This window comes from Sylvia atricapilla, chromosome 1, assembly GCF_009819655.1.
Source record: "Sylvia atricapilla isolate bSylAtr1 chromosome 1, bSylAtr1.pri, whole genome shotgun sequence".
NCBI classification, from domain to species: domain Eukaryota; kingdom Metazoa; phylum Chordata; class Aves; order Passeriformes; family Sylviidae; genus Sylvia; species Sylvia atricapilla.
This window is the reverse complement of record NC_089140.1, coordinates 31,549,392-31,563,335: the sequence shown is the minus strand read 5'-3', so window position 1 is coordinate 31,563,335 and position 13,944 is coordinate 31,549,392.

Below are 13,944 nucleotides of genomic sequence, written 5' to 3'. Positions count from 1 at the left end.
TAAGACAAGTTATCTGCCTTTTGAAAGAGAAGATGTCATAATGTATGTATTATCTGAAATCAGTGAGAATACAAGTTTAGAATGAAACAGGGTAAACATTAAATGCAAGACACTCATTTAATTGTTAACAATGCTGAAAGTGTCAATCTAAGGAAAACTCACTTATTCAAAGTGACTAGCCAAATATTCATTATTACTGCCTCATACCCACAACTAATTCACAATGCTCTGCCACAGTTTGAGTGTAATACAATGTCACAGAAAGGTACACATCTGAAAGCAACTCTAAGAGTAATTAGTCCATGTTCCTGCTCCAAGAAGAGGCTTGCTAAACCTATGCAATTTGCAAAAGAGGTTTCTCTAGCTCTCCCTGGAAGATATTTCAGTAATGAAGAGCCTGTCACCTCCTCTAGCAATCTGTTCTAGCAATTCATTATGCTTGGCATAAAGTGGTTTTCTCAGTCATCAGACTTGAACCTTACACACTTTAAATTAAGTTTAGTATGTTCTGGGTGTAGAGAACAGACAATTTCCTTCCTGTATGTAGAAATTTTTATTGTATTTGAAGATTTATGCCTGTTCTCCCTCTTCCTCAGCCTCAATGGCTATCAACAGATCCTTTTTCCTGAAGTGTAATGCCTGAGCACAATACTCCACTAGAGGCTTCATCAAGGCTGACAGAAATCTGAGATTCCACATTTGAACATCTACATGCTTACCTCTGTCTTAATAACATGACTTCACTTACTCATGTATGACATATGACAACTCCCAAATCGTATTTTGAAGAACTGTTTCTAATCAGTTCTTTCCTATCTTAAGTTTTTATTATTCCTGTATAAGAATAATACATGCTCCAGCAGAAACTTGCTACAACTATCCAGGTTAACTATGCAGTGCACTGGATGGAGAGCCTGGACACACCTGCCTTCCATGGAATCTCTGTGTCTCATGCAGACATGTGCAAAATACAGCATGTTACTCAGCTAAAAATCTCCATGTTTCTTTGAACTGCATTTTAGGTCTTGCTTTAGCTATGGGTTAACTTCTGGAAGGAACCTGAAGTCAGAACATCACTAAAGCAAGAAGAAAATCATAGAACAGAGTTTAATTCCCAGCTGCAATACATATATCAGTATTTCAAGGCATTCAATTCAAAAACAGCTTAACTAAAGCTGTAATTTAAGCAACACACAAAACTATCTTTCTAATAATAAATAAACAGTTTCATGTATATGGGTACTGGACACTGATTCTAAACTAGAACAGTCATGAAATCCTGAACAAAACTGAGGCAACACATCTGTCAAGACCCACTTTTTTGGCTTTAAAATCAGCATAATAATCTTCAAACTCTTGTAACATTAAAAAAAAAAAAAAAGTATAAAATGAATGCTTTTCCAATAGCAGAAAAATCTGATGGATAGCATATGGTAGTGCTAAACACATAGCTCACCTCTGTCACTGAACACACTTCTGAGATTTCTCAGTCCTCTTTTAACCAACAAGCAATGATTGATACTATTAACAGTGTTAGTTGTTTGGGCCTTTTTTTTAACAGAAACTGAGTTTGCAAATGAAGCATTTTCTTAGAAATACAGATTGATTTCAATAACAGTTTAAGATATAATGCAAGTGTACCACTGCAAAATCAATACATGTGTGTACTAGTGACACCTCTGTTTAAGAAGCATAGTAAGAAGGATAGCCACCTGCACTGCCCCTTTAATACTGTTTCATCCTATTAACTCTCCTGTTAAATAGAGATCTTCTCAACAAGTTTTTACAAGGCTAAATTATGTCTATGTATTATCATTAAGAAGCTTATTATGCACATCAGACTTCAGCTATTCAAATACTTGAAGTCAACTCACTACATAAACAGTATCTTTTGACTCTGAGTCATTGTTACATTTAATTAGGTTGTCTTATTCCATGGCTACCACATGTATCAGGCAACAGAACAACAGTAATTTTCTACAGCACAGATGTACTCTATTAATACTCAAGGTAATTAACCATGTTCACAGATGAAGACTTTTGGAAAAATAATAGCAGAGCAGAAAATAGAAGTGCATATTAACGCAAGTTCATGTTGGTTCTAAAGGGAGAGGTCCAGCATCTTTTCCTTTTTTCCATTAGCAACACAAACAGCAACATGTACGTGGTAGAGCTACACTTGTTACTTTGCTAAATATGTTAAACATTAATAATCTCTGAGAATTTTTTCTCTTTGCAGCTTGTTTGCATCTCTTTCCTGTTGCAAGTCATTTGAAAAATAAATAAATAAATAGAAGTATCAGTAGCCAAGGTAGACATTTACATAAAACTCAGCATTTTTGAATAGGCATATCAAAATAACTTGTTTATTTAAGTATCTTCCTTTATAACTCTCTCCATCCCTCAACTAACATGGATTTTGTTTGTTGGAGGTTTTTGTAAATATACAGTACAAGCCCACTCATATATACACAAAACCCCTGACAAGATGAACTACTGCACTTCTCCAAGACAAAAAAAGGAATTGAGATAAAGTTCTGTGACTAAATTAGAAAATTTTAAGAATTTTCACTTTTAAGAATCTATATACCTAACTTATCAAGAAATGATTTAAAACAGTAAGTCTGAGAAGCCCACATTTGTACCCTGAAAGCTAAGCATCCTTTGATCCTCTTTGGGATCAGACACACACACACCCCGCCCCAAGTCACACCATAAACCAGATCATTGCTCTGTTCTGGTTTTCAGGTGATTCAATTCACATTTTAACCAAACACATTCCTGCCTATCGAAAAGCATGTAAGGCTTGTTCCTGGAAATATGTGGACACTATTAATATATCATGCACTTAACTGCATGAACTTTGAAGCTTCTGACAAATAAATTAGCTGCAAGATGACAGCTATTGTTTGATAAAGGTCCTGATTAGAATTGTAAAACCCAAAGGCAAATAGTTTCTGAAGAACCTGGAGAATAAATATTTTAGTGGTGACAGTAAAACCGGCGCAGTAATTGGTGCTTGGTATTTTGCTTGTACTTCTGCTGTCAACACTAAGATTGCATGCATGAGGAAGAATGGCTCGAACTTGAAAACTAATACTCATTGACTGTGCTTTACCTGGCAATAAGCTGGAAAGTCAGCAAATTTACAATGCGGAATGCTCATTCAGAACCGTGCTAGAAAGGCCACTTTTGTCCTGAGTCAGTCAAGTCACTAAGGAAGCACTCATCACCTCAAAAATGGATCAATTCAAACCCTCTTACAGTCCACATCTGACCAAACATGATAATTGCTGTACCCTACCTATCAGCTTTAAATTGCTAGTCAAACATGCCACAAAATTAGGTTTATATACTGAGTATGCAGAGAATCCTCCAGAGGTATAGGCAAGACCAGGTAAACCATACAGAGACCTCAGAAGGGGTGTCTTGAATCCACATCTCCAAGAGACAAGGCTGGTTCAGAGTTTCATGGTGCTTCAGAAGGAAGACAAGTGGCAGCAGTAGGTCATTTCTCCTTTCTGAGGCAGCTTTGTTCTGGGATTAGCAGGAATTTACTGTGAATTCTAAGGAATTTTATCAGGAGAACAGCAGAGTGAGTCCTGACCCTGAGATCTGGAAAGCTTTGCCATGGATTTTAAAGAAGTACCAGGATTTTAGTCCAAAGGCATTAACAACTTTGCAAGGCTTCTGCATGAATTAAGCATGCGCCATTCATTTAATTTAGATCTGGTTTATAACCATTCCTCTGGGTTTTTAACTACCTAGATTAAGATATATACTTGCAAGAAAAGTAAGTAAATGCACACAGATAATATACTTCCTACTCCATCTAATAGAACAGTGAATCTCTATAGTCTGCTAATAACTTTCTTATAAGTATCATTAATAGATATTTTATCAAGTTATTCTAGTTATTTATTATTTTAACAACTTTAATATTTGTGTCTGTTTCCAAAAATTTGCCAGTTTAAATAATACCTTACCAAAAAAAGAAAAAAAAAAAAAAAAAAAAAAAAAAAAAAGCATTCCTCACACATGCAGCCATCTCTCTCCGTAGCACACTGCCAAAATTGCCATCGAGCAGATCCAAGCTCCCACAGAAAATCAAAGCTTATAGCCCACCTTCTAATGGTCTGCATCTGGGCAAACCCAGCAGCCTTGTGGGTACACAGGTGCCAGGAGCACAGGGAAATTGCAGGGACACAGCTAGGAGAATCCCTTTCTGGATCAGGATAGTGAAGAAAAGAGTCATCCCAGGGCACCCATTATGTCTGCACCTGGAGCTGGACGCACCTGGGCTTCACCAGTCCCCTCACTACGAGTGGAATTTAATCAATATTACCCTGCTCCACAAAGCTGCAGGGTAAAAATGAAAGAGAAGAGACACAATTTGGCTGCCCTCCTGCCAGCTAAGTGCTCTAGCCAGCAGGCAGCAAAGCCAACTACATAACATGATAGATTACTTCTTTATATGAATTTATGTTAGAAGGGGACGAAATCCTTACAAGAACTTAATTTTCCAAGTTCACAGATATTTATAGCAATAATTTAACACCAAAATTTTGAAAAATTACAAAAAAGTTTCTAAGAAAAGTACAGTAATAAATATTCTGTTTTATCTTAAAGACATACCATGACTGCTGATGAGCATAGTCAGGAATTATTTTAGCTTTTATTGCAAGACACATTTATAAACCAACATTTTAAAAACATTCTCTATCTTTTGAGTAGAATCAACTGATTTTGTATCTGCACCAGAACTGCATATAAATCGCATCCTCACACTCAGGAAAAAAAATGCTTACAGAACTGAAAGTTCTGTATATTGTATGTGAAAAATTAACCTTTTTCCTTTTTTAAAAATTTTTAGGAAATGTTGCTGGAGGATTTTGTCCACTTTATCCAGATTTATTTTATTCACTTAATTTTAGTTTATCCGCTAAGAATCTTTGGTGAAAGCCATCTGAGTGTGCCTCTACATGTGGCACTTCTAAATAATTCACCTGATCAGGAAAATGCATCCAGAAATCTATTCTTATGTAAAATAATTCCTGTTCTAAAGAACAAATGGTAGACACTGTACCCGGCTGTGTTGGAAGCCTGTCTTATACCTAGTTCAATTCAGCACGATAAAATTCCCAGTGTCACAACCTCCAAGTTTACAGATACTTTTGAATAGAATATGAAATAATATTACTCTGTGTACAGGGAGCAATGTTAACATACTACAGTAATCCAAAGGGTTGAATATTCTCTTTCTGAAGACCTTTCCAGAAACCATACAGGCATTCTGCTCACTTTAACTGTGTCCCTTGTGTCCACCAAACCCCAGTTTTTTCAGCTTTTGAAATTGCAACATAATAATGGAAATCTCTCCTCAAAATTAATAATAAATTAATTAATCTCTACAAAAAAGTCAGTAACAAATCTATGTTTGAGATGGTTTTTGCCATTTGACCTTTTCCCTTCCAGTTTGGCAGAATGAGTAGTTCAGTTATGTGTAATAGTCTTTATATATTTTATAGTCTTTACAGTCTTTATATTTTTTCAGAGTATATTACTAGGAAAGAAAAGTAATATTGGAGGAACAACAGATATTTTCAGCAATGCTTCATCCTGTTTGATTCACTTCCAGGATTAAAACACAAGTGGAAAAGAATTGTCCCATAGAGCACACACATTTAACTCCATTTCAATTTCAGCAGATTGGGTTAAAAAAGACCTAGATGAAAAAGAGCAAGCACTCCCAAACACGTAGTTTCATGTATAAACACAAGATTTATTACAATAACAGAAAATGTTGCTATGAAAATTAAACTTAAATCTTTCCCAGAGGAACAAAATTGAACACACTTTAACCTCTTTTGTAACATGTGCCAAATTAATTTCTATGGTCTCTGATATCACTCGAATGAAGTAATTGTTTTATGCCCCAAAGGGACGAAAATAACTTTCCCTTGTATGTTTAGAAATCAGCAACAGCTATTCTCCCTAGGAGCAAACCAGTCACGATTTCCCCAAACAGACCCTTGGTCACTGCAGACCCCTTGTCTCACCATTGTCGTCTGCAGACTTCCCTCACCCCAGGCACGAGGCAGAGCTCTCTGTGGCCCCACCTGGTTATGAAGAACCAGGACTGCCAGCCAGAGCTCCTTCACGTGCAGTGGCAGTGCACAGGGTCTCTGACTGGCACAAGCTGCCACGTTTGTAAAACTGCTGCCACAGGATGCTCTTCCCAAGTACCTACAGCTCCCCTCCACAGGCACATCAGCCTGTCTTTCTGATGACAGACAGCCAAGACCCAACACATTCACCTCAAATCCCTTTCACAGATTGTGCTGGTGGGCACTGTCAGACACTCTAAGACAGGATTTCTTACTCTTGCATAGTATTTTAAGAGGTGGGATGCAGCAGCACAGTGTCTCGATAATTGCAGAGCTAAAGTACATAATTTTCCAGCTCAGATCCCAAAAGCAAGCCTCACATTTCCTGGAAGGGCATGGGTCCAGAGGAGGGCCACAAAGATGCTAAGGGGGATGGAGCACCCGTCCTCTGAGAAGAGGCTGTGAGAATTTGGCTTGTTCAGGCTGGAGAAGAGAAGGCTTTGAGGACATGTTATTACAGCCTTTCAGTACTTAATGGGAACTTATAAGAAAGATGGGAACCAGCTTTTTAGCAGGGCTTGTTGCTACAGAATGATAGAGAGTAGTTTTACACTGAAAGAGGGTAGATTTAGACTGAGTATTAGGAGGAAGGGGTTTTTTTAGTATGAGAGTGGTGAGACATTGGAACAGATTGCCCAAAGAATTTGGGGATGCCCCATCCCTGGTAACACTCAAAGCCAGGTTGCATGGGGCTCTGAGCAACCTGATCTGGTTGAAGATGTCCCTGTTCATCACAGGGGAATTGGACTAGGTGACCTTCAAAGTTCCCTTCAAACTCAAACTATTCTATGATTCTGTAATTCTAACCAGCTGCCAGTCCTGACTCCTAGTACAACTGCTTCCACTTTCATTAAAGAACAGTAAAAAGGCTCCACAAGCAGGAACCAAAAGGTGTGGCTGCTCCCATCCTACACAGCTGACTGACCACAATATTAAACAAATACTTCTTTCCCAACCTCATATTTTTCATTTTCCCCTGCTTAAAGGCAGAAATTTAAAAAAACAGAGAGGATGGGTGCTCATCCAAGAACTAGACTAAAACACTAAAATTTTTTATACCTTTAAATAGATGAGTCCTTAGTTCTCAGAGGCAGGTGCCATGCTTAGGAGAAAGTTCTTGCCATGGGCTGTGTGTAGACATCACGAGACCACCACTTTACTAAAACAGTTTCTAAAGCCCTAAGAAGGGGTGGATTTAGGAATCATCTTTGCAACTTCTCATAATGCTATTACTAGTTTGCTCCTTGCACAGCATGTGACATTCTCATCCTGTTCAACACTTAACTCTCCTCCATGCACTGTGATTTCGTGTTCTGGATATTAGAAACCTCAGCCTTGCTATCTGCATGACTGAGAATGGCCCATATTTCTCAGATACTGTATTTATCCAACAGCATAGATAATAAGTAATACCTCAATCTTCAGTGAGCTTTGAGAGAACATATCAAATCTGGAAAACAACATCTCAGATGTGAAATCCCATGGTTTAAATTCCTTGGCATAGGCAAAGTAACTCTCCAACATGTTTCTGTGATTAAAGAATAAATCCTTAAGGCCTTTTAAGGTAGTTCTAGCTGTTTTCACTTGATCCAATGCTTCTTCAGTTTCTTCTTTGAAAAGATTTTTGGCAAAAAATAAAATCTAGACTAGAATGTAAATAAATGAACCACAGAAAAAAAATTAAAAGTTACTTTTCAAAATGTAGTCATGACATCAGTCATAAAGTTACTTTTCAATTTATATGTAAACACAAAACCTAACATATATTATATTTTAAAATTTTTATCACTAATGACTCTAGTTTTATAATTATCTCATAATGCAATGCTCAGTTTTGAGGTGCTCCCAAAACATCCTCAACTGACACATATCATCTTCTATACAGTGAGCATTCAGAAAATAACTCAGTAAAGGGAGTTTTTTCCACTCAGTAAAAGTGATATTGGAAATTTATTCACCTGTTCAACATAACACTGCCATAGCTTTTGGGTACAAATTCTGCTGTACCATACATTGTGACAACAAATACACGGTAATATAGGTCTTCTTAAATTTTATCATGTAGTAAACTTGCAGAAGAGGGCTTCCCCAACCCCAGAATCAAACCTAGCACACATGCATGTAATGTATAATTCTTCTACTTCCTGACCAACAAAATGTTCCAGAACAGTGAACCCTACAGAATGTCTTTGCTTGCCAACATTTAAAAGTGCTCACATTCCCAGCAGTACACTTGATTTTAGTGGAAGCATGCGGAAAGCTTATTGACCACAAAAAAGGCCTCAAGGCAGGTCATTCAGCTTGTTTTCAAAGCGCATATTTTCTTGGCTTGTGCAGCTCTTACCAGCATTTTCAAATTCACAAACAGAAATACCTACTAAGAATTGTGATAAGAAGAAAGGCAGCAAACTCAAGCAACCCATCCTGAAAAGGCTATATGGCTTCTAGAGAATTTATTTCACTAGACAAGAAGCATATTTTGTTCTTTAAGCACATAGTACCTGTACGGCTGGTGACTATCTGACAACTATTTATTAATCTCATCTTCAAATTTAATACTCTAAAACCGATTGGAAGTATCTGTAATGTAATTTTGGTGTTCACTAGGCAGCTAAAAGACAGATTAAATACATGCCCTTTTTAATAGTGTCCCATGTATCAAATAACACTTATTTATTAGGTACTTAGGTGGTTTATGACCCTTACTTGAAGCTGCCTGGTCAATAAGTAGGTTGTGGCTATGACTCACGCAGGCATGCTGTAGAACTCAGAGTGCCTCCATATCAGGCAGATGGTGTAAAATAAAGGTGGGATTAAATTAAAGATATTTGGGAATTTCACCTTCTGAAAGAGCTGAATGTACTTTTCCAGTGGTATCAGATAAAGATCAATATCTTGGTCTTTTACAGGTGGTGTAAAAATATAAAAGGGAAAAAGCGCTTTGGCTTAAGAGAGGATCATTTCCAAGGTAAGCAAGACTCAATGAGGAATGCAAGGTAATTATTTACTTAACACAGAAAGACATGCAGGATTTAGTGGCATGTTACAGCTAAAGATTGCTCATGAATTGCCCGAAGGCTCATCAAGTGGCTACGAAGGATTCTACTCCACTTCTGGAAGCCAAGGCTGCTCAACACCTTTCTGGAATGTCTGTAGCTCCTCTCAGCGATGTCAACCAGACCAAGGAGAAGCAGGAATCACCACAAATGCCTAGGTCACAGAAATGTGAAACTTCTACCTTAAATGAAAGGAAAATAAGTCTGAACTCTGCAGCCATTTTAACCAGGGTGTATGTTGGACAGGCCAGGTCTGCTCACCAGAGGTCTAATTACGTATCAGTTGATACTCCTAACCAATCTGGCACCAAGAGCAGCCTAACATCCTGAAAAAGAGTGGTGTTCCAACCTCTGGTGTTATGTTCCATGGCTTGGGCTTTTTCATCAAAGAGGAAAAGGACCCCATATTTTGTTCAAGTTGTAAGTTTAACAAACTGACAACTTTTTCTCACAGACTGTAGAAGTTTCTGCTGTTTTGCCCTTCAGCAGAAGGCATGACACACCTGCTCTGGGCTCCTGCTGGCATAAGAGGACCTGGGAAAAATTCAGACTCGCACAAGCAGTTTGTTTTGATCTCTGTTCAACATAGGCCTGTTCTTCTGCTCAAAAATTTACTAAAATGAGAGACATAGAGCAATGCCAGCCTGTACAGGTGGCAAAGTCCTGGTGAGCAATGCTTTCTTTCTGTCACTTGGTAGGTGTTCCACGTATCTCTGGCTTCAAAACTTCAGAAGAAACTGAAATTTTTGCATTCTGTCACTGTAGACTATTGGTTAATTAAAGACAACTGATGAAATATAGAAGTTCTAGTCCTTTCTTTTATACATCAACACAAAAACTGTTTCACATTTCAATTCACTAATAGAAATTTATTACCTCCATTGACAAACCAAAATTTTAACAGTCATTAAAAAAAAAAAATTGCAAACATGTGACAGGTTTTATTACAAACCTTTTCAGTGATCTTTAACCAGGAGTAAAATAGGTACAAAAACATTTGTAAGTGTAAGTTTTTTGCAGAACTATTGTCTCCTAAACTGAATAACATTATAGAAGAAGCTGGTATTTGATTACATTTCATTGCAGTAATTTTATAAACAAAGTATTACATTAGCTAATTATTTCTTTATTGCTAACTGCCTTAATATTTTTAGCAGTAGAATTTTTCTGTCTATAGATTTAGTTCATCTAAAGTATCAAAAACAATGATGAAAAAAGTACACATGCTAATTGATTTTGCTACTTCTAGCTCTCTCACCTATTTTTTATGACAGGGAAAGTATCCACATAAATTTTTAAACAAACAAATAAACAAACAAACAAACAATGAGCCATCTCAGTGCATAAAAAGCTCCTGCATCTCTTATATAACTCAGCACCATGACTTACAGTCTCATGTTAAGACAAATTATGGATTACTTTGTTACGCTTACACACATAAACACCAAATATTCTACATCTCACTCACTCTACCCTTACCATCTTCTGCTTCCTTGAAAATGTCCTGAAAAGCAGGATAACAGGATACTTTCTTTGGCTTTTAAGATCTTAACAATTTTTTTTGATCCAGACAACACCAAAGCTATAATTTTACAAAAGAGAAAAAAAAAAAAAAAAGTTGAAGATCATGGTTGCCTGGCAAAAATACAGAACTTATGAGTACACTCAAGCACTGAATATTGATTTAATGAATTGAATTATTGATTCAATTAATAAATATGTCCCAAGCCTACTAGCAAATAAAGACTGACACATGCTGGCTCAAAACCTTGGAAAGTTCAAAAAGTGGGGACTGAACTGGATTCTTCACAATTCTCACTCACCTGACATCATGGTATCACAACACTATGAATGACAAGCATGGAAAAAGAGGAGGATTAAACACAGCTCCCAACAACATTTTGCATCTGGAAAGTAAGTAACCTTGCCTATATTTTTCAATTAAAAAGTGCTATTTTGCTTGTAACAAGCTGTGATTGTTATCATTAATTAATACTTTCTGATTCATGGCCAAATTTGGCAATAATTTCCTGAATATAAACTTTGTACTCAAACTCATTTTCTCCAGAACGTGAGAAATGTCATGGGAAGAAATTTAGAAGTGATGGAAGACTTTATTTAAAATACTTTATTACACTTTGTCATGTTTACAAAAGGAATTTGGATTGCCTGTGAATTATCTCCTTGATGTTTGAAATAATACCTGAAATCACTTATTTGATTATTTTTAAATAACATGTTATCTTTTCTTGCTTTCCAAGAAAGTTCAGCTCAGTTTGGAGGCCTGCGTGAAGATCATGCAGAAGAAGCTCAGCAGAATCCCTACTCACAGTGTCATAAATCTGCTGTGACCACCACTGATTCAACTGCATGTAGCAGTGTCCTGGAATTAGAATCTTGTCTGCAAAATACAAACATAGCTCCTGAATTTCAAAGTAAATGCTACCTCATGATAGTATAGAGCTCTTCACCTCCCATTCCTATCTGCACCTTAAGGATGAACAACACTGAAATTTGGAATTTAGTTCTGACTAGAATAAGATTAAAAGAAAAGAAAAAATCCTGAAGACAGAGCTACAAGACTGTTTATAAAGACACAGACAATATTTCAGCTGTATTTATTTATCAACACCATGCCCAAATACCCTCTCAAAAATTATTGGCTGCATATCCTCTGAATGGTTCCTTGCAGTTATTCCAGAAGTGAAAAATCTGCATTTTACTATTTAATTTCCTAATCTTACATAGTAATCTTTTTGAATAAACATGAGAGTTAACATAAACATAAAAAATTAAGTAGACCTTATTTAATATACTTTATTACACTTTGTCATATTTACAAAAAAAGAAATTAATAATACAGAGCAAAGTATTTTAATAAAATATTTATGGAGCATTAAAGCTTACATTCTGTTCCACACTCTATTTTTTTTCCTCTCACTTAAGCCAATTCATCAGTTCTGCCTCAGTTTTAGCTGAGTTTTTAGTACTTACACTATTCTGCCGAGCACACGTGCTTCACTGCCATGACACAGAGCAAAGAGCTGACCCTGGCCAGAGCCTTCAGATCATTTGTTACTGACAGGATTATAAATCTTCATTTATCCAAAAACTGATTATCTCTGTACACAGTCAGGACCAAACTGAAACCAAGACTTAGGTTTGCTTAAGCTGTGAGCTGTCTGGAACACAGCTCATATTGTTGCTGTCTCTACAGGTAAGAGAGGCACACCTGAATAATTAGTGACACTCTCCTTTTTGATGCAATCCTTTGATATTAGTGTTAGTCTCATCAAAAACAATAAGCTGTCTTTTATTATATGAGCTTAGTTCACATTAAATGCTCAAGGCAGCAGAGAAGCACAATCTATTGAAAACACATTTAAAAGGTAATTCAAGAGAACAATCCTGTTTTGTATCCTGGAAGCGTAGCTTCAACTGATTCCAAGTTCTGATGACTCTACAGACTGCTTAAGTCTTACCTTTGAAACTAATAAACACGAAATATAAATTCCTGAAAATTCATATTTCAATATGATAAAACAATTACAGTTTAAAATACACTAATTGTACCAAAAAATACTTTAAAACATCTTTCAGTGCCAAACATCAAATTTGACAACTTTTGAGTTACAGAATTCAGAGAGATGACTCCTTGCTATGAACCCAGTTTTAGGGCCCTGTGCAGCTTTAGATGTGCTGCTACATCTATGTGTCCCAATGATTCCTTTCTGTGCTAGTGACTTACAAACAAGAAACTGAAAAATAACACAGAAGGAAGCAATAAGGAAAATTGTGATGCTACCCTGCTTTTGCGTAAGTAGTTACAAACTCGTGGTGCAGTTTAGCCTGTTTTGACAGTGAAGACAGGAGCAGCACAAGAGCAACCTCAGCATACATGTAAGTGAGTAAAAATTGCAAATGAACAGGAAAGCAAGTGGGCAAAAAAAGCTGGAGAAGCCAGGATGAAAACCATAGCACTTCTATTTATCTGTTTGAACCATCATCTTTCTCCCAGATTCTAATTTATTAGGATCTGATACAGTAACAAACAGTTTCTCCAGCACCTTGAAACTCAGGCTCCATCCTAGCCTGCCCCTGAGCACCACCAAGTTGCTCCAGGGCAGCAGAAGTCTGCTCTCCCAGCAGCCCATCCTCCCCTCCTAAAACCCTCCTGACATCTGTCACAGCGGTCAGTTCCCATCTCATCCGTGAGGAGGGTATGCCTCACACTGCTTGTGTGCTCCCTAGAGACTCATAAGGCAGACGTTAATCTAACGAGTTCATTTGTGGCTTTATGGACTAATTTATGCTTCCTTAACACAATAAACTCCTTACACTTCGTGGACTTCTGGTCTGATAGGGTTTAGATTGGCTCTAGTATGGAAAAAAGTAGCAAAAATGTCATTGGGGAGGGGGGGTATTTTTCTGGTTTTGAACACTAAAGCCATGCCATGAGATGTCACTACTAGATTTAAATACCAAAGTTATAAATTAAACTCCTTCTGTATATACTTAGCTAGCAGTAAAGTCAAACCCTTTTATTTCTCTTTCAGTATCTCCTTTGCAAAAGGTTTTAAAATATTTTAAAATAAATTTTTAAGCATTGTGTGATGACAAATCTTTCGTTGCTTTGGTTTGATTTTTTTTTAATAACACAAACATATGAAAATTGAAAGTTAAGAGATACATAAGATACAAACTTTAGCAGGTAATCTGGG